Below are 12,810 nucleotides of genomic sequence, written 5' to 3'. Positions count from 1 at the left end.
GGGAGGCTTAACCTCCTCCACCGTGGTGTTTGTTCTTGTGATTATTTTGCTTTTGTATTGTGTTTGCAAGCTACGGCGCCGTCAGGATGGCTACATGCTTCTGACCCAACAGGCCCTTTTTACCCTCCAAGAGGGGGGAGATCCTCAGGTATGGTTCCAGGCCATGGAGGACGTGTGACACCTGGGGTAAGACGGGGGTGACTCCATGACGGGCAACTCCTCCCTCCTCAGCCGCCTAAGACAGGACCCAGGGTGTCGGTGTCCTACGACGGGTAAGGTTCGAGTGAATCGGAGGTGACCTAAGCCAGAGGCCCCCGCACCGCACGTCAGAGTCCTTGGGACAGGACCCCTGAGTGGTAATGGGATTTTTCCGTGGTCTTTCGGGTAAGAAGCATGGTTACCTGTGTCGCCTGTAGCGAGAAGCTTAGCAGTCTGCACTGCCAATTCTTTTGGCATATAGGATTATCGTTTGCTTTAAAGAAAAAGGGGGAGTTGATGGGGGAGGGGGAGGGGTTTTGGGTGGTGCCATAGTTGTTTTGAATGAATATGTATAAGCTTGATGGGGTGATCTCCATATAAGGCCATGGGGTGATCACCATATAAAGCTATAAATGTAAGACTGCGATATGATTGGCTCGGACTCGCTATATATTTTCTCGTGTGAGAGGGCTCTCTCTCTCTCCGCCATGTAACTGCTGAAGAATAAACCACCCCGCTTCACTCCTCCGCCTTCTGTCTGGTGTTTTTCCCCGTGAGGGGCCGGTGACGACCGAAGACCCGGGATGGGTAAGTAAGAGGGCCGTAGGGCTAGTCGTCTAGATCTGTTGTAAGGGTAAACGCCCGCAACAGCATAATTGAACATACAAATAACAAACCTAACAAAAACATGTGTATCTCATTGATGCAGAAAAAGTTTTGGACAAAATTACACCAGAAAATAATAATAAATGAAAAGTTCCTTAAAATGATATGTTGCATCTATCTAAAACCATCATCAAGCCTTATTGTTTGGAGGATAAGCTAGAAACCTTCCCACTAAGGAGAATGCCCATTATCACCACCATCATGTACTATTGTACTAGAAATGTTAGGGTTAGCAATGAAAGAAGAAAAACAAATTGAACTAATAATTGAACTAAAAAGAAACAAATCTGTCATTCTTTGTTAATGATGTGAGTTAGAGAATCAACTAAAATAACTAATTGAAATAATTAACAACTTTAACAAAGTTTCAGAACATAAAATAAATCCACATAAATCATATTTAATTCTGTGTATTACCTACAAACTCCAGTCGCAAGAGACATAAAGAGAAATTTCACTTAAAATAACTGTAGGGAGAGGAATCTGGGAAGATGGTGTAGGTGAGAAAATTCCAAGCTCTCAATCTTCCTCCAATAAAGAGTTAAAATAACACTTTAGGACAAAGTATGGGTGGGGATAAATAAAAACTGGAGCATAACCCCATTCCTCCTGGGACAATTTGAGAAGATCTGAAGAAAAATCCCAGGACTAGGTTTGATGCCTGTGAAGAGTAAGCACCTCCAAGCTAGGTTCCTTTGTGTGTGTGTGTGTGTGTGATAGCAAAAAAAAAAAAAGGTAGATTTATTCCAACTGAGTCCATTTTAATATGGGGAAGGGGACAAGAACATTCCCCCTGGTACCCAAGAGGGCTTTCTGCTTCCATTCACTCTCCCACCCAGGGGAATGGCTCCAAAACCCAGGCCTACCCTAAATTAAAAAAAAAAATCCAAAAAATGTTACAGTATTTTATAGAATCATAGAATCTCAATTCCATATAGAAAAGGGGTAAGGGAATATTTTGAGGGAAAGGGGAAAAGGGAGTTCCCTGCAGTGGGGAGAGGTCCTGGTTCCCTATACCCCCTGGAAGAACCACACCCCCAGAGGGGCACAGCTAGAATTACAGCATTTAAGACTGCCAAGACCTCACCCTTATCAAAACAAATAAAATCCCCCTTTCCCTCCCAAATATATATATATATATATATATATTTTTTTTTTTCTTAAAAGAATTGAAGGCTTCTAAGGATTAAAGTGATCTTTCTTCTTTCCTTCTAGCTGATTGATATGCCCCAAGCAGAGGAAGGAGCCCCCAAGGGGATGAAAGGAGGAATAGACCAAGGACAGAAGGGGGAGGTGGAGCCCGCTACCTCAAATCTGCATGTCAGGAGGGAGTGGCAGGGCTGGCCCCTACCTCCTTGGGGTCTTCCAAGGGGGCCAAAGGCCAGGCTGTGGAGGAGGCTTCTCCTTCTTATCCCAAAGCTCGAGGCAGGAGGAATTGGGGGAGGGCTCAGTTCCCAAGTTCTTCTGGTCACAGAGACCCCCGCTTCAGGAGCTCCTGGACAAAAGCTTCTATTATCTCTTCTTTCACTTTCTGGAGTTCCTTCCACACCTCCTCCAGCAGTTCCTGTTTGATTCTATCTAAGTCAGACTCCTCCTGGGTGCTGGGAGTCGAGGTAGGGGTCTCACAGCTTATTGCTGATGTGGAAGACTTTATCTTAGATAGGGTTGTGCTGTTCTTTTCCCAAGGTCTCCAAATAGGCTCATTCAGCATGGGAACTCTTGTTTCAGCTTCTTCCTAGTTGGTAGGTTCGTCCTTGGCTGGGGTCTTCTGCCCAATTAAGTTGCTTTCCTCCTCTGGGCCAACATGGCACTCATTTCTTCCATTAGACCTCCCCCCATGCTCTGAGTGCTCTCAGCCTTTGGGGCAGGAGGTGGACCCAAGGACTCATCCTTGCCGACTTTCCTGAGTTTGGCTCCCGTGAGGGCTGCAGCCAGGCCTGTGGCACCCCCATCTCCCCCACTGGGGCCTTGGGGAGACGGCAGTGGGGGTGCGCCTCCCCCACCACCTAGGGGCAGAGACCCTGCTCCTGAGTGGGACAGCCCAAGGGGTGGGGGTGGGTCAGGGGGAGGAGGGGGCCCTGGAGGGGGTGGGAGCCCCCCAGCTGGCACAGCAGCTGGGGCTCCTGCACTGGAGACCCAGCACTCTCTTTCTGTTGCCTTCTCTGCTGCTCCACCTCTTCTGATGAGGGTGCATTCTGGACAGACCAGGATGCAGGGGGAGGGAGTGGTGGCCCACCTCCTTCTAAGGCCTCCAGGGCGTCAGCCATCCCTGCGGCAAACTGTTCGGCATCCTCTTTGCTGCCAAAGTTGAGGCCCCAGACCTGGCCGGCATCCCACCACTGGGGAAATTGGGTGTGGCCCAGTTGTACTTGACACCCAGGACAATGGCATAGTAAATAACAACCTATTGATCTGGTTGCATCTTCCTGCCCACGACTCGTAAGGCATTGGTGCTTGGATTGTGGTAGATCTGGACTCTACTCAAAGCCTGGGGCTCGTCTCAGCTGGGAGCCACTTTTAGTTGATGTAGTTGTAAATCATCACTGTGGCCCTGCTGGAGCAGAGCACTTCTCACTTATGGCGGGACTCTTGAGGGGAGGGCTGGGCCGCACTGGGCAGTTAGTCAGAAAGCCCTTGGCTGTGGGCACTTACAGGAGGTTAGATCTTTGGCTTTGGTTTCAGGTTAGAGGGAAGAACTGAAGATCTGGGGCAAGAAAAATTATTCCCCGTACCCCAGGGCTAGGGGTGACTACAAATAAATAAGCTATCATGACCAAAAAAAAAAAATGCATAGGCAAAGGAGAAAGATTCCATCTATAGAAACCAATTATTGGAATAGAGATATCTGGAGTTCATCTTCAGATAAGGAAATTGAAGGAAAGAAACCCCCAAATAGTAATGCCAAATGGTCACTTGCCCCAAAAGAATTTATAGAAGACCTTAAAAAAAATTTAAAACTCAAATGAAAGAGATGGAGGAAAAACTAAAAAAGAAATAAGAATAATCCAAGAAAAAAACAAGAAAGGTATGAAAGGAAAGTCAACCAACTGGAAAAGGAGATTAAGAATCTTGAGGAAGAAAATGACACTTTGAAAATTAGAATTGGACAAAGTGAAGCCAGTGAAATTATAAGAGATAAGGAAATGATTAAATAAAATATGAATAATGAAAAATAGAAGAAAAAGTGAAACCGCTTATTAAAAAAATTTGGAGAATATATCAAGAAGAGAAAACATAAAAATAATTGGACTAACTGAAAGTTATGATCAAAAAAAGTATCTTGATATAATAATACAAGAAATAATTGAAGAAAATTGTCCTGAAGCATTAGAATAAGGACATAAAGTAGAAATAGAAATAAATGCATCAATCACCTAAAAGAGATCCTATGAGGAAAATTCATAAGAATATCATAGTTAAATTCCAAAACCCCCAGCTCAAAGATAAAGGATTAAAAGCATCAAGATTAAAACAATTTAAATATGATGCCACCATAATTAGAATTACACAAGACCTAGAAGCAGAAACATTAAAGGACCATAGGTCTTGAAACACAACATATAGAAGAGCAAAAAAAAAAAAAACTGGGGCTCCAGTCAAAAATAACATACCCTGCAAAGTTAACTATTATGTTGAATGAAAAAAAAAATGGACATTTGATAAACTATCAGATTATCAAGACTTTTTTTTAATCCTGAATTTAATAGACTATTCAACATACAAGAACCAATATAAATATAAGGTACATAACAAAGACTGATTATAAGGGATCCACAGGACAGACTGTTTACTTTTTATATATGTAAAATGTAAGATTTATAATCTAAGATTCTTATTAATAATTGGGTAGTCCATAAGAAAAAATGGGTAAAACATGAACATGATAATAATTTAAAAATAAAACCATTTAGGAACATCTAAAAAGAGTAATTATTTTCTACAAATGTGATGCAACAGGAAGAATTGATACGTAGGAATTAGATGGGGGAGGAGGGCTCAATTTTGGTAACCTGTTTTCATTGGGAATAGGTGTAAGAGGGGACAATTCGTATATATTTAATAGAATATAGAAGTCTCCTAAATTCAAAAGAAATAAAATGGTAGGGGCATAGGGAGGGGGAGAAAACAAAGGAGAGATCTTTAGAGGGGGGTTAGAGAATAGGTAAACAGGGGTATAGAAAGTGTTTAGATTTATGGGAATGGGAGAATAGGGGAGGGATTCTTGGAGGGAGGTAGGCAAGTCATGGGAGGGCAAGGTAGTGGGTAAAAGTAAAGGAGAGGAGGCAGGAGGGATAGGAAAAGAGATGTGTATAGACATAATCGCAAAGATCAGGAGTAGAATAAGTTTGGGAATGTATATGTTTATATATGTATGTATACATGTATATGTGTATGTGTATATCTACGGTTATGGAGAGATATATCTAAACTTTATTGTGGCCTTTGGGGGTTGGAGGAGGGTATGTATATATTTATAGCTATAGAGACACATATAGAAACTTTGTTGTGGCCTTCGGGGTGGGGGAGAGGGGGAAAATAAGTAAAAAAGTGCGCAACAGAGACCAAAAGAAAACTCATAAGGAAGCAAAGAAAAGATGGACCATTCAGCTTTCTTGAAATGAAAATGTATTGTTACAAATTTTGAATCCTCTCTTATATTCTGCTATGCCCATGACATGCTTTTATTTCTTTCTAATTTTGTATTTAAGTCCCAATATTTAAGTTTATGATAAGTTTTTTTTTTCTCTATTCTCTATTTGTGTTCTGGCATTTTAGTCAAAATAAAATTTCAGGAAAATAAAATTAAAAAAAGAAACGTAGACAATAGAAAGTACTTGAGATTCTACCTGCCCAGACACACTCAGGAATTATAAGGATACAATTACAAAACTCTTTTCACACAAATAAAGCCAGATCTAAACAACTGGAAAAATATCACTTTCTTTTTTTTCTCAGAATTTATTTATTTATTTTTAGTTTTCAACATTCATTTCCATAAGATTTTGAGTTCTAAATTTTCCCTGCACCTCTCCCCTACCAGCACCCCAGGATGGCAAACATACTGATTAGTCCTTCCCCCAAGTCTACCATCTTATATATCCCCCCTATCCTCCCATTACTCTCTTCCCCATTACTTTCTTATAGGGAAAGATGGATTTCTATACCTCATTGCACGTATACCTTAAAGACATCAATTTCTTATTGTTATTCTGATACATAATAATTAAAAAAGACAAATCTACCTAAATTAATTAACTTATTCATTGCTATATCAATCAAGCCATAAAAAATAGAGATGTAAAATCATAATAAAATTCATCTGCAGTAACAAAAGATCAAGAATATTAATGGAATCCCTTTTTAAAAATGTGAAGGAAGGTGGCCTAGTCATACCAGATCCCAAACTGTATTATAAAATAATAATCATCAAATCAATCTGATACTAAGAAATAAAGTAGTAGATTAGTGGAATAGATTAGTTGCGTAATACACAGTAGTAATTGAGCATAATAATCTAGTGTTTGATAAACCAAAAGACCCCAGCTTTTGAGATAAGAACTCACTATTTGACAAAAATTGCTGGGAAAAAGGAAAATAGTATAGCATAAATTAAGTATAGACCATCATCTTACTCTGCAAGCCAATATGAAACATGAATTAGACATGAAGCATTATTCCATAAACTTCTTAGAAGAGTAAGGAATGCTTTGCCCATCATTTCTATGGAAAAGGGAAGAATTTATGACCAAACATAAGAAAGAAAGAATTATGAGACGTAAAACAGATAATTTATTTTTATACAAACAAAGCAGTGCAATCAATATTAGAAGGAAAATAAACACCTTTCTTTCTCTTTCCTTCTTTCTTTCTTTCTTTCTTTTTTTCTTTTCTTTCTTTCTTTCTTTCTTCCTTTCTTCCTTTCTTCCTTTCTTCCTTTCTTCCTCCCTCCCTCCCTTCCTTCCTTCCTTTCTTTCTTTCTTTCTTTTTCTTTCTTTCTTCCTCCCTTCCTTCCTTCTTTCCTTCCTTCCTCTCTTTCTTTCTTTCTTTCTTTCTTTCTTTCTTTCTTTCTTTCTTTCTTTCTTTCTTTCTTTCTTTCTTTCTTTCTTTCTTTCTTCCTTTCTCCTCTCTTTCTCCCTCTGTCTCCCTCCATCTCTCCCTTCCTTCCTTCTTTCCTTCCTTCCTTCCTTCCTTCCTTCCTTCCTTCCTTCCTTCCTTCCTTCCTTCCTTCCTTCCTTCCTTCCTTCCTTCCTCCATTCCTCCCTCCCTTCCTTAACAGCAATTGTCTCAGATTCAGGTAAATTTCTCAACTATGGAGCAGCTAGGTGGTGCAGTGAATAGAGCACTGGCCCTGGAATCATGAGGACATGAGTACAAATCCAGCCTCAAACACTTAAGACTTACTAGCCATGTGACCCTGAACAAGTTGCTTAACCCCAATTGTCCTCCAAAAAATACAAAAATAATTTCTCAACTATAGAGAGAACTGAATCAAATTTATAAGAATACAAGTTATTATCCAAATGATAAATAGTCAAAGGACAGGAACAGGAAGTTTTCAGATGAATAAAGCAAAGCTAATTATTATAGTCATATGAAAAAGTGCTCTAAATCATTCTTTATTAGAGAAATGCAAATTAAATAACTCTGAATTATCATATCATGCCTATCAAATTAGTAAATATGAAATAAAAGGAAAATGATAAATACTGGAGAAAATATGGGAAAATTAGAAGACTGATGCAATGTCAGTAGAGTTGAGAACTGATCCAAGCTTTCTGGAGAGCAATTTGAAATTATGCCCCAAAAGATATAAAACTGCACATACCATTGGACTTACAAACACCAATCCTAGGTCTATAGTCCAAAGAGAGTGAAAAAAAAAGAAAAGGGGAAAAGACCTACTTATACAAAAGTATTTATAACAAGTTTACTGCCATGGTAGGAAAGAATTGGAGATTACAGAGATGTCCAGATGGAAAACTGAAGAGGTTGTGGTACATGATTTTAATTATACTAATAATAAAACTGTTATGCTATAAGAAATGATGATCAGGTTGATTTTAGGAAAACCTGGAAAGACTCCATGAACTGGTGCAAAGTGAAGTGAACAGAATCAGAGAACATTTTCCTAAGTAATAACAGTATTGTATAATGATCAATTATTAATTTCTTAGCTTCTCTAAACAATGCAATGATCCAAGGCAATTCCAAGGGCCTCATGATGAAAAATACTACCCACATCCAGAGAAAGAACTGATGGTGTCTAAATGCAGATTGAAATATGCTATTTTCACTTTATATTTTTTTTGCTGTGTCTTCTTTCAGAACATGACTAATATGGGGATACATTTTCCACAACTGTGAGTTGTACTAACTATATTAAATTGCATACTGTGTCAAAGAGAGAGGTGGGAATGGGGAGAGAGAATTTGGAACTCAAAATTTAAAAACAAAGTTAAAGTTATTTTCCTATATAACTAGGAAAAATAAATATTAAAATAAAGCACAAAAATCGAGAATTAATTGATTATTCACTTAAACTTGGAAAAGAACAAAATAAAAAACTAAAGTAATCACAATGAAGGAACTAATATAATTAGCAGAAAATAGATAAATTAGAAAAATAAAATATAGGAAACAATAAATAAAAATACAAAAATAAGTTCTTTTAAAAGACTAATAAAATTTAATGGCAATGAAATAAATGTGCTTTTCCTTAATATAATCAATATTATCTATCTAAAACTGAGAAGTTATAATGAACAATTATATGTTAATTCTTGTGGCATTTTCATTTAGATTAGAGGTAAAGCAAAGATGTTCTTATCATCTATACTTACATTTTTTTATATAATATTAGTGATTCTGGTTAAAAAATAAGACAGAAAAAAAGAAATAGTGTGAAAAAGTTGAAATAAAAATAAATCATGTTTTCAGTCTGAGATAATTCAAGAAATTCACCTAAAACAGTTAAAAGAATAAATAGCTTTGGCAAATTAGGATATATAATAGAGCATGTAAATTGGCAATCTTACTTTATCTTTTAAAAACTATTTTAAAATTACAAGCATTTATTTTCTTTTCCTCCCAATCCCAGTACACACTGACACACTCTAAGACAATAGGAAAGAAAACATAACATTTGTAACAAATAATAATAGTCAAGAAAAGAACTTCCATTATTGACCATTGCAAAAAAAAAAGTGACTATATTTAGGAATAATACCTGGTCCTTTGCAACCATGGTTGGTCGGTGCACTGATTAAGTGTCTTAATTCTTTTAAAGTTCTTCAGTTTTATCATTTTATTATTTAAATTGTTTCTCTGGTTTTGCTCACTTCACTCTTCATTAGTTCATGTAAGTCCTACTATGTTTCTCTTAAACTAAACCTTTCAACATTTCTTCCAATACAAGAATTCTCTATTACATCAGTGTACCAACATTTACATTTCTATACCATTTTTTTATCAGTTCCGAATTTTTTTATCAAATGCATTAACTTCTAGTTTACATCATTCATTTATGCAAGATTTTGAGTTACAAATTTTCTGCCTGTTTTTCCCCTACCTACCACCCCAAAATAGTGATCCCATTGAATATCCCCTCCTCCAATCTGCTCTTTCCCATATCTTCTCCCATACCCCTTGCAACTTTCTAGTAGGTCATGGTAGGTCTCTATGCCCCAGTACCTGTATATCTTCTTTCCCATTTACATGTAAAATAATATTGATAATAGTGTGTGTGTGTGTGTGTGTGTGTGTGTGTGTATTTTAAACATTTGATTTAAAATTTTGAATTCCAGAATTATTCCCTTCCTCCCCGGTCACCCACCCTTACTGGGAAGATAAGCGATTCAATATACGTTGTACATGTGTAGCTATGCAAAATATTTCCATAGTAGATATATTGTAAAAGACTGACAATATTTCAACCTCTCTTATCCCACCTCCCACTTGTTCTATTCTCTGCTTTGATCCTGTCCTTTTTCAAAAGTGGGTGCTTCCAAATTCCCTCCTGCCCAGCCAGCCCTCCATCCCCCCTCTCATCCCCTTCCACCGTACTCTCCTATAGGGTAACATACCATATTTAGGGTGTATGTAATTCCCTCACTAAGCCAAATTTAATGAGAATAAGGTCTACACATTCCCTTTTGACTTTGTGTTCTTCCCCTCCTTTGTATCCATTTTCCCTTACCTCTTCTATATGAGACAGTTTACCCCAATATGTTTTTCCCTCTCTCCTCTCATTATATTCCTCTCTCACCTCTTACTTTCACATTTAAAGTGTCATCCCTTCCCATTAAAATGGTTCTGTGCCTTCTATCTATGTATGCCTGTACACATATATACAAATATTCACATATGTATTCATATGCCCATATACCCTCCTATAGAGACATATATGTATGTGTTTATACATACACATACATACATGTATATATGTATATATACACACATTTCTATTCCCTTCAATTATTCTCATACTGACAAAAGTTTCATGAGTTACAATTATCATTTTTCCATATAGGAATGTAAATAGTTCAACTTTGATAAGTCCCTTATGATTTCTTTTCCCTGTTTACCTTCTCATGCTTCTCTTGTTTCTTGTATCTGAATGTCAAATTTTCTATTCAATTATGTTTTTTTTTCAACAAGAATGCTGGAAAGCCTTCTAATCCACTGAATGACCATATTTTCCCCCGAAACAAAATACTCAGTTTTGCTGGGGAGGTGATTCTTGGTTTTAATCCCAGCTCCTTTGCCCTCCGGAATATCATATCCCAATCCCTTCAATCCCTCAGTGTAGAAGCTGTCAGATCCAGTGTTATCCTTATTGTGTTTCCACAGCATTCAAATCATTTCTTCCTGGCTACTTGTAATATTTTCTTCTTGATCTGGGAATTCCAGAACCTGGCTATAATATTCCTAAGAGTTTTCTTTTTGGGATCTTTTTCAGGTGATTGTTTGACTCCTTCAACCTCTATTTTGCCCTCTGGTTCTAAAATATCAGGGCAATTTTCCTTGGAAAATTCTTGAAGGATGATTTCTAGGTTCTTTTTTTGATCATGGCTTTCTGGTAGTCCAATCATTTTTAAATTATCTCTCCTGGATTTATTTTACAAGTCAGTGGTTTTCCCAATGAGATATTTCACGTTGTCTTCTATTTTTTTCATTTGTTTGGATCTGTGTAATAGTATCTTGATTTCTCATAAAGTCACTAGCTTCCATTTTCTCCAGTCTAATTTTTAAGCAATTATTCTCTTCAGTGAGCTATTGAGATTCTTTTTCCATCTGGAAAATTTGGCTTTTAAAGGCATTCTTCTCCTCATTGCCTTTTGGAGCTTCTTTTTCCATTTGAGTTAGTCTCTTTTGTAAGGTGTTATTTTCCTCAGTCAGATTGATGACTCTCATTTCATAATTTTCTTGCATCATTCTAATTTCTCTTCCCAATTTTTCCTCCACTTCTCTTATTTGATTTTCAAAATCTTTCTTAAGCTTTTCTATGACCTGTAACCAGCTCTTATTTTTCTTGAAAGCTTTTGGTGCAGGAGCTCTTACTTCATTGTCTCCCTCCTGTTCCATGCTTTGATCCTTTGTGTCCCCCAAAAGAGGAGTCTAATGTTGGATTCCTCTGTTTGCTTTGCTTGCCTTGTTTACTCATGTTGCCACTCAATTACTTGACTTTTGGGATTTTTGCCACAGTGTGAGTGCTAACAGACAGGGGACCTTCATCCCAAATTCTGGGGTTTTCTCAACTCCCGAAGGTATTATTTGGTTTCCCTCTCTGCAGCCTCCACATGCTCTGGAAAGCTGGTCACACACCCAGGACCTCCACCCTAGACCACAATCCAGATTCAAACTGGTTAAAGCAAGAGTAATTACCCCACAGACTAGTTGCTTGGTCCCCCTACAGTCTGCAGGCCAGGAGCTGAAGATGCCACGTAGCTGTGTGTGGTGCCTCAGAGGCTCCTCTCCAGGGAATAAAGCTGACTCTACTCCCAACTACTTGATCCTAAAGTCCTCACTGCACTGACCTCTCACTTTGTCCTTAGCATCTATGGTTTGATAATTGTGGAAACCACCACAGCTGCTGGTGATTTGAAGTCCCTCCAGCAGGCAGCTGGTCAGGCCCTCTCTGGGGCTAAAACTTCTCGTGCGGGGCTGGTGTAGGCTCCCAGAGAGCTGCACTGGCTCCTCCCTGCTGGCCTGCTGGTCTGTCCTCAGCAGAAGATTAGCTTTGCTGTGTCATTTTGTTGGTTCTGTAGCTCCAAATTTTGTTAAGAGTTACCTTTTACTTGAATTGGAAGTGATGGGAGTCGGAGCCCACCATCAGTTCCAAAATTGATGAACATTCTTTTAGTTTCTAGTTCTTTACCACCACAGAAGAGCCACTGCAGTTTTTTTTAATATTATAAAATAACGAACCATTTCCCATTAATTTTTCTTAATTCAAGTCCTAATTTTGTTTCACTTGATCAGAGTATATGCATAGTTTAGGGATTTTACGGTATGGTATAGTTACAAATTGCATTCTATAATAACTAGACCAATTCACAATTCTGCCAACTGACTTTATTATGGGGCCTAATTTCATGCAGACATTTTAATTTTCCTCATTTGTCAATTTTGCAAATATGATTTATGTGTGTTAGAAGTTCAGTTGTTTTAATTTGTCTTTCTCTAATTATTTGTAATTTGAATAATTCATTTCTTTTAAAAACTTAACCAAATCTTTTTCATTAAAATCAATAATCTCTCAATCACTTCCAGTTCAAAATGAAATCAGAACTTTTCTAATTTATATACATAGTCAAACAAACAAAAAAGTTCTCATATATTGTCTTATTGTTATCGTAGTGAAGTTATATATCATTTATATTAGTATTTCTTTGACCTATACTCATTTTTTGGAATTATTATTTAAACTCCAATTAATCTTTAAAA

General features: G+C 37.7%; 1 pseudogene; it reads right to left on the bottom strand.

The window, feature by feature from the left end:
- Window positions 1-2,232: 2,232 nt before the first annotated feature.
- On the bottom strand, window positions 2,233-12,218 carry LOC138147666 (vasodilator-stimulated phosphoprotein pseudogene; annotated as a pseudogene).
- Between the last annotated feature and the right edge of the window lie 592 nt (window positions 12,219-12,810).

The sequence above is a fragment of the Petaurus breviceps genome, unplaced genomic scaffold (assembly GCF_028583685.1).
Source record: "Petaurus breviceps papuanus isolate PSGF00001 unplaced genomic scaffold, PetGlider_PUasm1.0 90804, whole genome shotgun sequence".
In the NCBI taxonomy this organism is placed as follows: domain Eukaryota; kingdom Metazoa; phylum Chordata; class Mammalia; order Diprotodontia; family Petauridae; genus Petaurus; species Petaurus breviceps.
The sequence above is the reverse complement of the archived record's forward strand: the minus strand, read 5'-3'. Positions and strand labels throughout refer to the sequence as shown.